We start from the raw sequence: 13,886 nt of genomic DNA on the forward strand, positions 1-13,886 counted from the left end.
TGAATCACTCGCGAGTCTCAAAAGTGCTGCCATCGGTCCAGCTAGCTCGATGAGTGTGCGTAGGGAATTAAAAGGAATGGGCTACAGTGGTCGAGCACCTCACATGCCACAGGTTGTTGTAGTCCACGCTAAGCGATGCTTGATATGGTGTAAAGAGCGACGCATCTGGATAGTGGATGACTGAAAACGCTGTGCACTGTGGCGAATGCCAGAAAGATGTTACCTACCATCATGTCTAGTGGCAACAGTGGGGTACAGAGCAGGAGGTGTTACATTGTGGGGATGCTTTTTGTGTTTAAGATGTGGTCTCCTTATTGCGCTTAACAAAATGCTAAGAGGTGAACACGTTTTAAAGCAAGATGTACTGCGCAAGTAGAGGAACAGTTCGGAGACGATGATCAATTGCGTGAGCATGACACAGCACCCTCTCATAAAACTGCAACTGTGAGACAATTGTTTGTAGGCAGTAACGTTGCTGAAATGGAATGAGCTGCCCAAGTGTCCCGACCTGAATACAGTGGAACACCTTGGGATGCGTTATAAAGTAGATATCCTTACAGTCACCAGTGTCTGACGTCACTCCATCCTTAGTTTCGGCTCATGAGGAAGAATTGGCAGCCATTCTTCTACAAACATTCAGGCACGTCATTGAAAATTTCCAACTGAGTTCAAAGGCGAAGGGTGGACACACCCTATATTAATGTCCGCTGATAGATGTCCGGATACTTTTGACCAGATTGTGTACACTCTGTCTTGAGAAAGTACATGTAGTACTGATTTTATACTCGAGTTAGTTTACACAAACATAATTGCCATCTTTTCTCTTACGCTATAATGAGTGTATTTCCCTTAAAAAATGCTTATTGCAGATGAGTCACTGTCTTAAGAAACGCTTGTGATGATGTAAATTAATAATGGCACATAAGCCTAGCAAAAATTTGATGTTATACTCAGGTTAATTCAAGAAATATCATAATTACCATACTTTACTTCTCCCTTTGATGTTAAAGGGTAGTTTGAAAGCACAAAAGCAGTCTATACCTTGCAGTACTGTGTCTATAACTCTGTTACGATAGCTCTGACATTATTGTGCTATCGATGCAGTTTCAGGTATTAGTATCGATACCAAATATCGCATCGTATTTAAATGTCCATAGGTGTGAAAAACGAGACTGCGAGTTGCAACACGTCTGCTTGGAAGTATTCTAAGCATGGTTTATGTCATACTCCATTGGAATCTGGTACAAAACTAGAACCAGCCAATCTGTGAGCAAAATCGTTTGCAGTTGGAGATGGTTGCATCAGCAACAGATACTTACTTAATAATCAAAGCTGCCACCTCCGCGAACTGCGCACAGTTCCGCGCGGTAAAACATGCCGCCTGTGTGAATCTTCCTAAAGATATGCCTCACATACACTCTATTACATAAAGATATATAACTTTCATAGATGTTCGATAGGGGATTGCGGTTCAAGCTTCTCTCCAAATCAATACAATTCCGCTTTCAGTTTGCAAGGTAAAGCGAGAATTCAAGAACAGAACTCTCCTACCCTCCACACTCAGGAAATAAAATCTGTCGCATAATTTAGATATTCTTTGTGGATCCGTTGAAAGAATGGCAGGTGCCATACATACTACCGTACTGTAGCCTATTGCTTACAGGTTTTCATCACATCACCCTGCCGGAGACGGCTGCTAGAATGAAATGTGCTAATTACGCAGTTTTCAGAATTTTATTTAGTTTTCGTGCGTTTTACGTTGCATTTGACGTGGCTGGTAGTATACCATGCGTCACAGCATTGTACACGTGTAATTCTTCCTCGTGCACAGATGTTTTCAATGTTAATAACAGTCTGCATTTAAAGCATAACGCCATCGACGTCGCCTTCCACCAGAATAGTGCTTCAGTTCACCGAGTGACGCATTTTTTGGCGTACATTCGAAGAAATTCCGACCACGGAGCTCGCGCGATTACCGGAGTCAAGCTTTATTCAGCTCGCCTCGTCGATTTGCCCCGCTGATGGAAATAACGTGTTATACGGACTGGCAAACTGAACGGTAATATCCATTCTTCAAAGAATTATAACTTTACTCAGGGCTAATAAGCGAAGATACAATCTTCACATTAGCGCGATTTATTGTTTTGATAATTCCGCATTAGTTCGATCAATGTTGATAACACCTATTCTTGGGAACTACTTTAGCGGTCCACACATAAGAGCGATGTCAAAAGCATCATTACACGAACCGGAATTGCTGGTTTCTTCTATGTACACTTATTCTTTACCGGCGAAAAGTGTCAGTGTCAAAATTATAAAAATCCTTGCGCGTACTCCGCTGTAATTAGTTTTCACATTAAGTCCAATACGTTAGCCATAAATTGTATCTGGGAAAAGTTAATCCTACCAGGCACGAATTAATAATGACCTGGCTCATACACCAAGATTGTGTATTAATTTACTCACTGCTGAGCGGAGTTGACAGTGTATTACCGAGCAAATTTTAGCAATAAACTATTCTTTAAAACGTGGAAATGTAATCTGCAACTGCATTGTCTGTTACCTGGGCTAGAATTTCAAAACTTTGCCGATGGTCATTCAGTTTTGATCGATGCTTCCAGTGTTCATGAGAAAGTCATTTCTTTTCTTTTAGATTAATTGGAGTTGAAGAGCTGTGGACACTCTGGTGCTTATGGGCGAAACACGTAATTAAGAAATTTACCATGGTACTGACGTCCGTTATCTTGAATCGACGATAGAAATGCACTGATCAGCCAGAACATAATGACCACCGACCTGCTGTCGATAGAAACCCGTCCAGGCGATAGCAGCGCCACCTGGGGAGGAATGTCTGCTAGTCAGACACACGCATGGTACATGTAGTTCAAATGGTTCAAGTGACTCTGAGCACTACGGGACTTAACTTGTAAGGTCATCAGTCCCCTAGAACTTAGAACTACTTAAACCGAACTGACCTAAGGACATCACACACATCCATGCCCGAGGCAGGATTCGAACCTGCGACCGTAGTGGTCACGCGGTTCCAGACTGTAACAATGAGTGTGCTGCCAATGTGTAGAATTGGGAAGGCGATGTATCCGACTTCGGCCGATGGCAGATTGTGATGGCCAGGAGGCTCATTACGGATATTTCAGAAACTCTGCACGACTTATCTGGTTTTCGAGGAGTACTGTGGTGAATGTATTCAACACGTGGCGAAACCAAGGTGAAACCACATCCATGGAGTTCAGTGGCCACTCCTTATTACTGATATCGGACGTCGTAGGCAGGGCAGACTGGTAAAACAGGACAGGTGGCGAATTGTGGTGGAACTAACATCAGACTTTAATGCTGGGCATTGTACTAGTGTGTCTCAACACACAGTGTACTGAACACTCCGAACGAAGGGCCTCCGCAGTCGACGACCCATACATGCGCATATAATTACCGCCACGACATCAACGTCTCGGACTGAAATGGGCACGTGATCATCGGCACTAGGCTTTGACGCAATTGCAGACCGTTGCATGGTATGATTAATCCCGATAACTTCATCATACCGATGGGAGGGCGCTAATCCGTCGTCTTACAGGGGAACAGCTCCTTGACAGCTGCACTGTGGGACGGAGACAAGCTGGCGGTGGCTCCATTACGGTCTGGGGAACATTCACGTGGGCATTCATGGCTCCTCGACGGCCAAGGAGTATCGTACGCTAGTTGTAGATCACGTACACCCCTTCATGACGATCGTGTTTCCCGAAGGCAGTGTCATTTTTTCAACAAGATAATGCGCCATGCAACAAGGGCAGGAGTGTCACGCAGTGGTTCGAGGAACGCGGCTACGAGTTCCAGTTGATGTGCTGGCCCTGCAACTCTCCAGATCTGAACCTGAACACGAACACATCTGAGATGTTATTGAACGTGGCGTCAGAGCTCATCGGCCCCTCCCCGCAATTTACGGGAGTTAGGCGACTTGTGAGTGAAGATGTGGTTTCAGCTCCCTCCAGCGACCTACGAAGACCTCATTGCTTCCATGCCACGACACGTCGGCTCTGTTATCGGTGCCAAAAGTGGACATACCGGCTATTAGGAAGGTGGTCATAATGTTCTAGCTGATCAGTGTACGCATGTCTGTGGCCACTAAGTCGCAGTTGCGTAGCATCTTCTTGTGTGTGCTGGTTTGAATATTTCACCACAGTTTTTGTAAGTTGTGTACGTAGCACATGAAGTGCAGAAGTCATGTACTTTGCTACCATTATTACCAGCCTGCGACAGCTGCGTTCCTTGTCGAGCAGTGAATTGCAATTTGAGACAAGTGAATGGAGTGCCTTGATTGTTATAAAGCACATCATTGTGCCCTGTACCACCTTGCAGTCTGTGAACTGAGATTTATGAAGGCGACCGTATGAATCAGCGGCGGTGCCTTCACCGCAAATAGACTGTTAAATGACATAGTTAGCTCTGTCATCAATCTGCGTTTGGATGAGGTCCTGCACCATACCAGCTCCTTCTTTCCCGTATCTTCATAGTTTCAGCTCCTGTGTTAGACTCTTTTTGTGGAACAAGATATAAGACGTTGAGAAATAGTGCCGAAGGAGACTGTTTGTAAATTATGATTAGTTACTTGGTTATTCATCTACAGATCATTTTAGAATGTTAGGCATATCAGATTACTATGACAATAAAATGTAGCGTCAGCTTATTACGACAATAAAACGCAACTAAAAGTTAATAAACAGTGAAACTTGTAATGACTTACAGTTTTATTTAACTGCAAAACTGATGTCACGCAATTTATTTACGTCACACACACAGGCACACACACAAACCCATACTGTGTTAATTTCTACACACCAGAGTTTATCGACATGCGTATTAAAGGCCATGATGGTTTCACAACAGCAGTGACACTGCAGCATGATATGGTATCTCGATAAAAGCCTTGAATTAAATTTTCTGCTTGGAACTACGTTAGTTTCGGCTCACGGTTGGTGAAGCGTGTGTCTGTGTGTGTGTGTGTGTGTGTGTGTGTGTGTGGTGTGTGTGTTTTCTACTTTCCGCTGTCAGCAGTATGACACCGCAGTAAAAAACTGGTTATCGTGACAATTTTTTTCATTATTAGATCAAGGGAAAATTCAGATTCATTTCTGTGAAAGCAGTACTGCGCAACTGGCAATATTTATAGTTTTTTATTGTCACTTTTACTGTTATTTTTGGGATAGTGAGTATTTCTCATTGTAGAATAAAGAGCTATACTGACAGAACGTCTTCATTTTCGTAGCCACTCTATAGCTTTTGTTTCATAATAAAACCGTTATGTTAAGACTTGAGCCGGCCGCTGTGGAAGAGCGGTTCTAGGCGCTTCAGTCTGGGACCGCGCTGCTGATATGGAAGCAGGAACGAATCGTGCCCCGGTCATGGATGTGTGTGATGTCCTTAGGTTACTTAGGTTTTAGTAGTTCTAAGTCTAGGGGAATGATGACGTCACATGTTAAGTCCCATAGTGCTCAGAGCCATTTGAACCATTTTTGTATCAAGTATCTGGAGTGGATTACGTTGAAGAATGTGTGCGCGAGATCCCAAATACCTTCGCAGGTTCGCAGGAGAGCTTCTGTAAAGTTTGGAACGTAGGAGACGAGGTACTGGCAGAAGTAAAGCTGTGAGTACCGGGCGTGAGTCGTGCTTCGGTAGCTCAGTTGGTAGAGCACTTGCCCGCGAAAGGCAAAGGTCCCGAGTTCGAGTCTCGGTCGGGCACACAGTTTTAATCTGCCAGGATGTTTTATAATTTTCTAATTTATTTAATTATTTAATCATGTCTGAACCATAAACTATAATTTGCAGGATATCATAAACATTAAAGAAATACTGCAAACAGATTGGTACTACAAGTGTTATCGTTTCTGCTAACAGTTAATGGCATCAGCTAATCATATGCTATACAAGCTCATATTGAAGATGGTTTGACTTATACGCGTATAATTCGCATATTTCCTTGGTGGCATCAGTCACGGTCTGGGAAGAGGATATAATTGGAACAAGTTGCAGACGAGGAGATGGTTTATTGTCTCTTCTTCAACACATGCGTGTGTTCCGTAAGTGAGTGCCTGGTCGAGAATTGCTGTTAGATAGTTGCTTACGTTCCCAGGTCATTTGTCTGTTTTTGAGGTGTTTTCAATGGGTTCGGTTTCAGCTGGTTCTCTTCTCTTGATTATAACGGAAATACACATCTCTTCTGTTATTTTCAAGTATCAGATGTTTGGATTTCATCTTCCCAGTTCTTAATTTCATTCCCTCAACAAGTACGTCATTGTTTCTTCAGTAATGTTCACTTTTCTGGAAGACACAAATCTTGTAATTATTTATAAATGGAAAGCAGTTATTTTCGGAAAGTTAAGCAATTGTTATTTGTCAGAAAGTGCTGAAAATGTTTCTTACGCTACTAGTACTTCCGTCTCAACGCTGTGGAGAACACCTGAAATTTCGACAATGGCAGACACGCCGTGTAGCGGTCACGAGAATAATTCAGTTCTAACGCTGTTCCTGTACACCTGCAAGGTGCATCTAATGTCATTTAAGCACTGCCCATGTTTCTTTGTTTTTGCAGCTGGGTCATTACACTTCTGGACCAGCGATGTGTAAACTCATTTCCTGTGTTAAAATACGGATCTGGCGATTCACTAGTTGAAGAAAGTCATTCTTGTCAAGTTTGGAAGTGGTACATTACAAGTGATCGTTAGGGAAAAAAAGAGCGCAGAGTAAGAAATGGTTCTCTGCGGCCGTCTGCAGCGTGGGCGGCCGAGTGGGGCGAGGGCCCTTGGCAGCCACGTGTGCGAGCGGCTATCGACGCGCCGGCGGACCGTCTGGACCAGGGCAGAGAGCAGAGCGGTCGATCGATGCGCCGCCCTTGACCTCGCGGTGCGCCCTTGCACCACACTGCAGCAGCCGTGACGTCGGCCACGGCCACGCCCCCTGTGCGCACCGTGCTGCTGACCACGATACTTTGCACTTTCCTCTCTGCCCGTTGTCGCAAGGATGCGCGAAACCGCCGTTGAGCTCCCAAAATACACTACTGGGTATTAAAATTGCTACACCAAGAAGAAATGCAGATGATAAACGGGTATTCATTGGACAAATATATTATACTAGAACTGACATGTGATTAGATTTTCACGCAATTTGGGTGCATAGATCCTGAGAAATCAGTACCAAGAACAACCACCTCTGGCCGTAATAACGGCCTTTGATACGCCTGGGCATTGAGTCAAACAGAGCTTGGATGGCTTGTACAGGTACAGCTGCCCGTGCTGCTTCAACACGATACCACAGTTCATCAAGAGTAGTGACTGGAGTAGTGTGACGAGCCAGTTGCTCGGCCACCATTGACCAGACGTTTTCAATTGGTGAGAGATCTGGAGAATGTGCTGGCCAGGGCAGCAGTCGAACATTTTCTGTATCCAGAAAGGCGCGTACAGGACCTGCAACATGCGGTCGTGCATTACCCTGCTGAAATGTAGGGTTTCGCAGACATCGAATGAAGGGTAGAGCCACGGGTCGTAACACATCTGAAATCTAACGTCCACTATTCAAAGTGCCGTCAATGCGAACAAGAGGTGACCGAGACGTGTAACCAATGGCACCCCACACCATCACGCCGGGTGATAAGCCAATAAGGCGATGACGAATACACGCTTCCAATGTTCGTTCAACGCGATGTCGCCAAACACGGATGCGACCATCATGATGCTGTAAACAGAACCTGGATTCATCCGAAGAAATGACTTTCTGCCATTCGTGCACCCAGGTTCGTCGTTGAGTACACCATCGCAGGCGCTCCTGTCTGTGATGCAGCGTCAAGGGTAACCGCAGCCATGGTCTCCGAGCTGATAGTCCGTGCTGCTGCAAACGTCGTCGAACTGTTCGTGCAGACGGTTGTTGTCTTGCAAACATCGCCATCTGTTGACCCACGGATCGAGACGTGGCTGCACGGTCCGTTACAGTCATGCAAATAAGATGCCTGTCATCTCGACTGCTAGTGATACGAGGCCGTTGGGATCCAGCACGGCGTTCCGTATAACCCTCCCGAACCCACCGATTCCATATTCTGCTGACAGTCATTGGATCTCGGCAACGCGAGCAGCAATGTCGCGATACGATAAACTGCAATCGCGATAGGCTACAATCCGACCTTTATCAAAGTCGGAAACGTGATGGTACGCATTTCTCCTCCTTACACGAGGCATCACAACAACGTTTCACCAGGCAACGCCGGTCAACTGCTGTTTGTGTGTGAGAAATCGGTTGGAAACTTTCCTCATGTCAGCACGTTGTAGGTGTCGCCACCGGCGCCAACCTTGTGTGAATGCTCTGAAAAGCTAATCATTTGCATATCACAGCATCTTCTTCTTGTCGGTTAAATTTCGCGTCTGTGGCACGTCATCTTCGTGGTGTAGCAATTTTAATGGCCAGTAGTGTATAATCCCTCTTTCTCCTACGCGCGGTTGTGTGTGTGTGTGTGTGTGTGTGTGTGTGTGTGTGTGTGTTTGTTGGTGTGTTGCTCCTTATTTTACTATGTCAATGAATAAAAACTGCTCTTTCGTAAAGTACGAAGCTCCGTTGACGCATTTACCGTAACAAGTCTATCTGATCTTCTGATACGAAAAAAAAAAAGAAAGAATCACAGCACCAAGAATGTGTTGTGCGACATAAACGAAACTTGGCAGCCGTGTTTCTGCATCTGAAAGATAAAGTCTATCAAATTTCGCGCCAGTCGCGTAGCAGTGACGCTAATAGCGCCAGTAAGATGCAAACTCAGGTATGCTTTGAATACAAGCTATAGTCGTGAGCCTTAGTTACCTTTGACTATTTTCATCATGGCAGCGACAACAGCAACAGTTACGAAATTGTCTCGAATGAAAAACAGCCCACAGTTGCACTAAATTATCTTTATTTTAAACCTTGACCATGGTTTCAGCTATAATAATATAGCCTTCTTCAGACGTCATACACACTAATAAATGAAAAATGTCTTGACGCAGCCGCTGGGCTAAGACATTTTTCATATATTAGTGTGTATAACGTCTGAAGAAGGCTACATTATTATAGCTGAAACCATGGTCAAGGTTTTAAAATAAACATAATTTAGTGCAACTGTGGGCTGTTTTTCATTCGAGACAGTTACCTTTGAGACTGGACTTGGCGACTTGATGTTAGTCAAGATTCCATTAAGGCGACAAAGACGCTATTATCAGCACCTCACTGGGTTGAACAAGATCGTGTAATAGGATTACGAGAAGCCGGATGTTGCTTCTGCGATATTGCAGAAAGATTTGGCAGGAATGTAGTCACTGTCCATGATTGCTGGCACGGGTGGTCACGAGAACGTACGATCGCAAGATGACCGGGCTTCGGACGACCACGTCGCACTACCGAGAGGGAAGGCCATCGTGTTCGGCGTATGGCTCAGGCATCGTTCTGCATGTGCAGCAGCAATTTGTACAGCAGTTGGCATCACAGTGACACAGCGAACTTTAATTTTAATTTTAATAATTAACAGCCTCAATTGCACTGTTTGCCTAGAATTTACCTAGGTTTCAGTCGGGATAACCCAATCTTCTTCAGAATAACAGTAACTACCGTCTTTCCATTGTGGACATCGTCAAGTTAAAACTACAAATCCATAAATTATCTTCAGACTATAAAACTTATGTGGAACTGCCTCGGCCCTACTTCGCGAGTGGCAGCCACTGTTCCAGTACAGCACTCGTGGCTGCCGCATCGCGGTCGCGAAGTGGGGCCGAGGCAGTTCCACATAAGTTTTATAGTCTGAAGATAATTTATGGATTTGTAGTTTTAGCTTGACGATGTCCACTATGGAAAGACGGTAGTTACTGTTATTCTGAAGAAGATTGGGTTATCCCGACTGAAACCTAGGTAAATTCTAGGCAAACAGTGCAATTGAGGCTGTTAATTATTGAAATTAATATTTACACAGTTGCTGACAGGGCCGCGAAATGTCGGAAGATATTTATATACACAACGAACTATTATACATTGGTTACTTCAAGGACAGCTCCAAGTCAGACGCCCTGTAGCTTGCATTCCATTGACTCCAACACCGTCATTTGCGAATTCAGGGGAGACAAGCGAGAGCTCATTTGAGGGAACGGTCGAGGTGTGTTTTGTTTTCTGATGAAACCTTGTTCTGTCTCCGTGCCAAGGATGGCCGTACGTTGGTTAGATGTAGGCAAGCTGAGGAGGGCCTGCAACCAACCTGTGTGCGCGCTGGACACCTCCGACTTACACGTGGAGCTATGGTGTGGGGTGAGATTTCGTATGACAGCAGGAGCACTCCCGTGGTTTAACCATGCACTCTAATTGCAAATTTGTACGTCAGTCTGGTGAATCACCTGTTGTGTTGTCATTCATAGACAGCATTTCAATGGTTGTTTTCCAACAGCATAACGCTCACCCACATATCGCTGTTGTAACCTAACACGCTCTACAGAGTGTTGTTATGTTGCCTTGACCTGCTCGATCCCCAGACCTGTCTGCAATCGAGCACATATGCGACATCATTGGACGACAACTCGGGCGTCATCCACAAACAGTATTAACCGTGCCTATATTGACCGAACAAGTGCAACGGGCATGGAACTCTATCCCACAAACTGACATCCAGCACCTGTACGGCACAATGCGTGCATATTTGCATGCCTGCATTCAATATCCTGGCGATTGCACAGGTTATCAATGTACCAGCATTACCTATTTGCAATATCTAATCTTGTGCTTACATTAATATGTGATCTTGCAATGTTAATCACTTACATGTGTTACCTAGACAAATGTATTCCCGAAATGTCATTCAATTATTTTTGCGATTTTTTTCCGTCAGTGTATTTTGGCTGCGAAACGTCCAGTCGTCATCTGAGCAGCCGTTGGTACAGACGACGGAGCCTTACAGAGAGACTCTGACCCATTTTCTTCATACGACTTGAATGCCAGTGTTCAGGCGTTAGTTTGATAAAGCAGTTCAACGTAGCTCTCAAAAAAGTCGAAAAAGTCGCTGATGGGGATTTTCAGACGCTGTTAAGTACAAAACATTTTGATAATTGTAAAAGAGTCGCTGTGACAAATGGTGGTACACAGTTATTAATAAAAAATATCTTTTTATTTTTAATCATTTGTCGCATGAAAAGAAATTACGGTTCGTTACAGGTATGTGAAGAATGTAATCATATATATCAATAATCCTATTCAATCACTAAAAATGAAAAAAAAAATTATTTTCTATTCGAAACTTCGTATTTCAAATCAAATTTTAATTTTTTAAATACTTGCATTTTCATGCGATTAGTAATCGCCAAGCACGGTGTAGTTTTTAGGCGGTTTCACACATCCTACCATGTAAATACCTGAGCTGGTGCCCACGTCCCGCATCAGATACACGCCATGCAACCATTCACAAAACGACGAATGGGAAATCGAGGCACTGCGGCGACTACAGCTGCTGTGAAAAACGTGAACTGTATCCGCAGTTTCGATTATGAACCACCTCCAGCTGTAATGGAATGATGACTATGAAAGCTTGTGCCGAACGGGACTCGAACCCGGATTTCTCCCTTTACGTTAGCAACCCCCTTACATCTACATCTACATCTACATGACTACTCTGCAATTCACATTTAAGTGCTTGGCAGAGGGTTCATCGAACCACAATCATACTATCTCTCTACCATTCCACTCCCGAACAGCGCGCGGGAAAAACGAACACCTAAACCTTTCTGTTCGATCTCTGTTTTCTCTTATTTTATTTTGATGATCATTCCTACCTATGTAGGTTGGGCTCAACAAAATATTTTCACATTCGGAAGAGAAAGTTGGTGACTGAAATTTCGTAAATAGATCTCGCCGCGACGAAAAACGTCTTTGCTTTAATGACTTCCATCACAATTCGCGTATCATATCTGCCACACTCTCTCCCCTATTACGTGATAATACAAAACGAGCTGTCCTTTTTTTGCACCCTTTCGATGTCCTCCGTCAATCCCACCTGGTAAGGATCCCACACCGCGCAGCAATATTCTAACAGAGGACGAACGAGTGTAGTGTAAGCTGTCTCTTTAGTGGACTTGTTGCATCTTCTAAGTGTCCTGCCAATGAAACGCAACCTTTGGCTCGCCTTCCCCACAATATTATCTGTGTGGTCTTTCCAACTGAAGTTGTTCGTAATTTTAACACCCAGGTACTTAGTTGAATTGACAGCCTTGAGAATTGTACTATTTATCGAGTAATCGAATTCCAACGGATTTCTTTTGGAACTCATGTGGATCACCTCACACTTTTCGTTATTTAGCGTAAACTGCCACCTGTTACACCATACAGCAATCTTTTCTAAATCGCTTTGCAACTGATACTGGTCTTCGGATGACCTTACTAGACGGTAAATTACAGCATCATCTGCGAACAACGTAAGAGAACTGCTAAGATTGTCACCCAGGTCATTTATATAGATCAGGAACACCAGAGGTCCCAGGACGCTTCCCTGGGGAACACCTGAAACCACTTCAGTTTTACTCGACGATTTGCCGTCTATTACTACGAACTGCGACCTTCATGACAGGAAATCACGAATCCAGTCGCACAACTGAGACGATACCCCATGGGCCCGCAGCTTGATTAGAAGTCGCTTGTGAGGAACGGTGTCAAAAGCTTTCCGGAAATCTAGAAACACGGAATCAACTTGAGATCCCCTGTCGATAGCGGCCATTACTTCGTACGAATAAAGAGCTATCTGCGTTGCACAAGAACGATGTTTTCTGAAACCATGCTGATTACGTATCAATAGATCGTTCCCTTCGAGGTGATTCATAATGTTTGAATACAGTATGTGCTCCAAAACTCTACTGCAAACCGACGTCAATGATATAGGTCTGTAGTTCGATGGATTACTCCTACTACCCTTCTTAAACACTGGTGCGACCTGCGCAATTTTCTAATCTGTAGGTACAGATCTATCGGTGAGCGAGCGGTTGTATGTGATTGCTAAGTAGGGAGCTATTGTATCAGCGTAATCTGAAAGGAACCTAATCGGTATACAATCCGGACCTGAAGGCTTGCCCGTATCAAGCGATTTGAGTTGCTTCGCAACCCCTAAGGTATCTACTTCTAAGAAACCCATGTTAGCAGCTGTTCGTGTTTCAAATTCTGAAATATTCCATTCGTCTTCCCTGGTGAAGGAATTTCGGAAAACTGCGTTCAATAACTCCGCTTTAGCGGCGCAGTCGTCGGTAACAGTACCATCGGCACTGCGCAGCGAAGGTATTGACTGCGTCTTGCCGCTTGTGTACTTTATATACGACCAGAATTTCTTCGGATTTTCTACCAAATTTCGAGACAGTGTTTCGTTGTGGAACCTATTAAAGGCATCTCGCGTTCAAGTCCGTGCCAAATTTCGCGCGTCTGTAAATTTTAGCCAATCTTCGGGATTTTGCGTTCTTCTGAACTTCGCATGCTTTTTCCGTTGCCTCTGCAACAGCGTTCGGACCTGTTTTGTGTACCACGAGGGATCAGTTCCATCTCTTACCAATTTATGAGGTATGAATCTCTCAATTGCTGTTGCTACTATATCTTTGAATTTGAACCACATCTCGTCTACATTTACGTAGTCAGTTCGGAAGGAATGGAGATTGTCTCTTAGGAAGGCTTCTAGCGACACTTTATTCGCTTTTTTAAATAAAATTATTTTGCGTTTGTTTCTGGTGCATTTGGAAGAAACGGTATTGAGCCTAGCTACAACGACCTTGTGATCACTAATCCCTGTATCAGTCATGATGCTCTCTATCAGCTCTGGATTGTTTGTGGCTAAGAGGTCAAGTGTGTTTTCG

General features: G+C 44.2%; 1 protein-coding gene across 1 annotated transcript in view; it reads left to right on the forward strand.

Annotated features, from left to right (window-relative positions):
• LOC126416114 (microtubule-actin cross-linking factor 1) overlaps window positions 1-13,886 on the forward strand; it is a 1,003,027-nt gene that overhangs the window by 103,820 nt on the left and 885,321 nt on the right. The gene's annotated exons all lie outside the window — the stretch shown is intronic.

Source organism: Schistocerca serialis, chromosome 8 (genome assembly GCF_023864345.2).
Source record: "Schistocerca serialis cubense isolate TAMUIC-IGC-003099 chromosome 8, iqSchSeri2.2, whole genome shotgun sequence".
In the NCBI taxonomy this organism is placed as follows: domain Eukaryota; kingdom Metazoa; phylum Arthropoda; class Insecta; order Orthoptera; family Acrididae; genus Schistocerca; species Schistocerca serialis.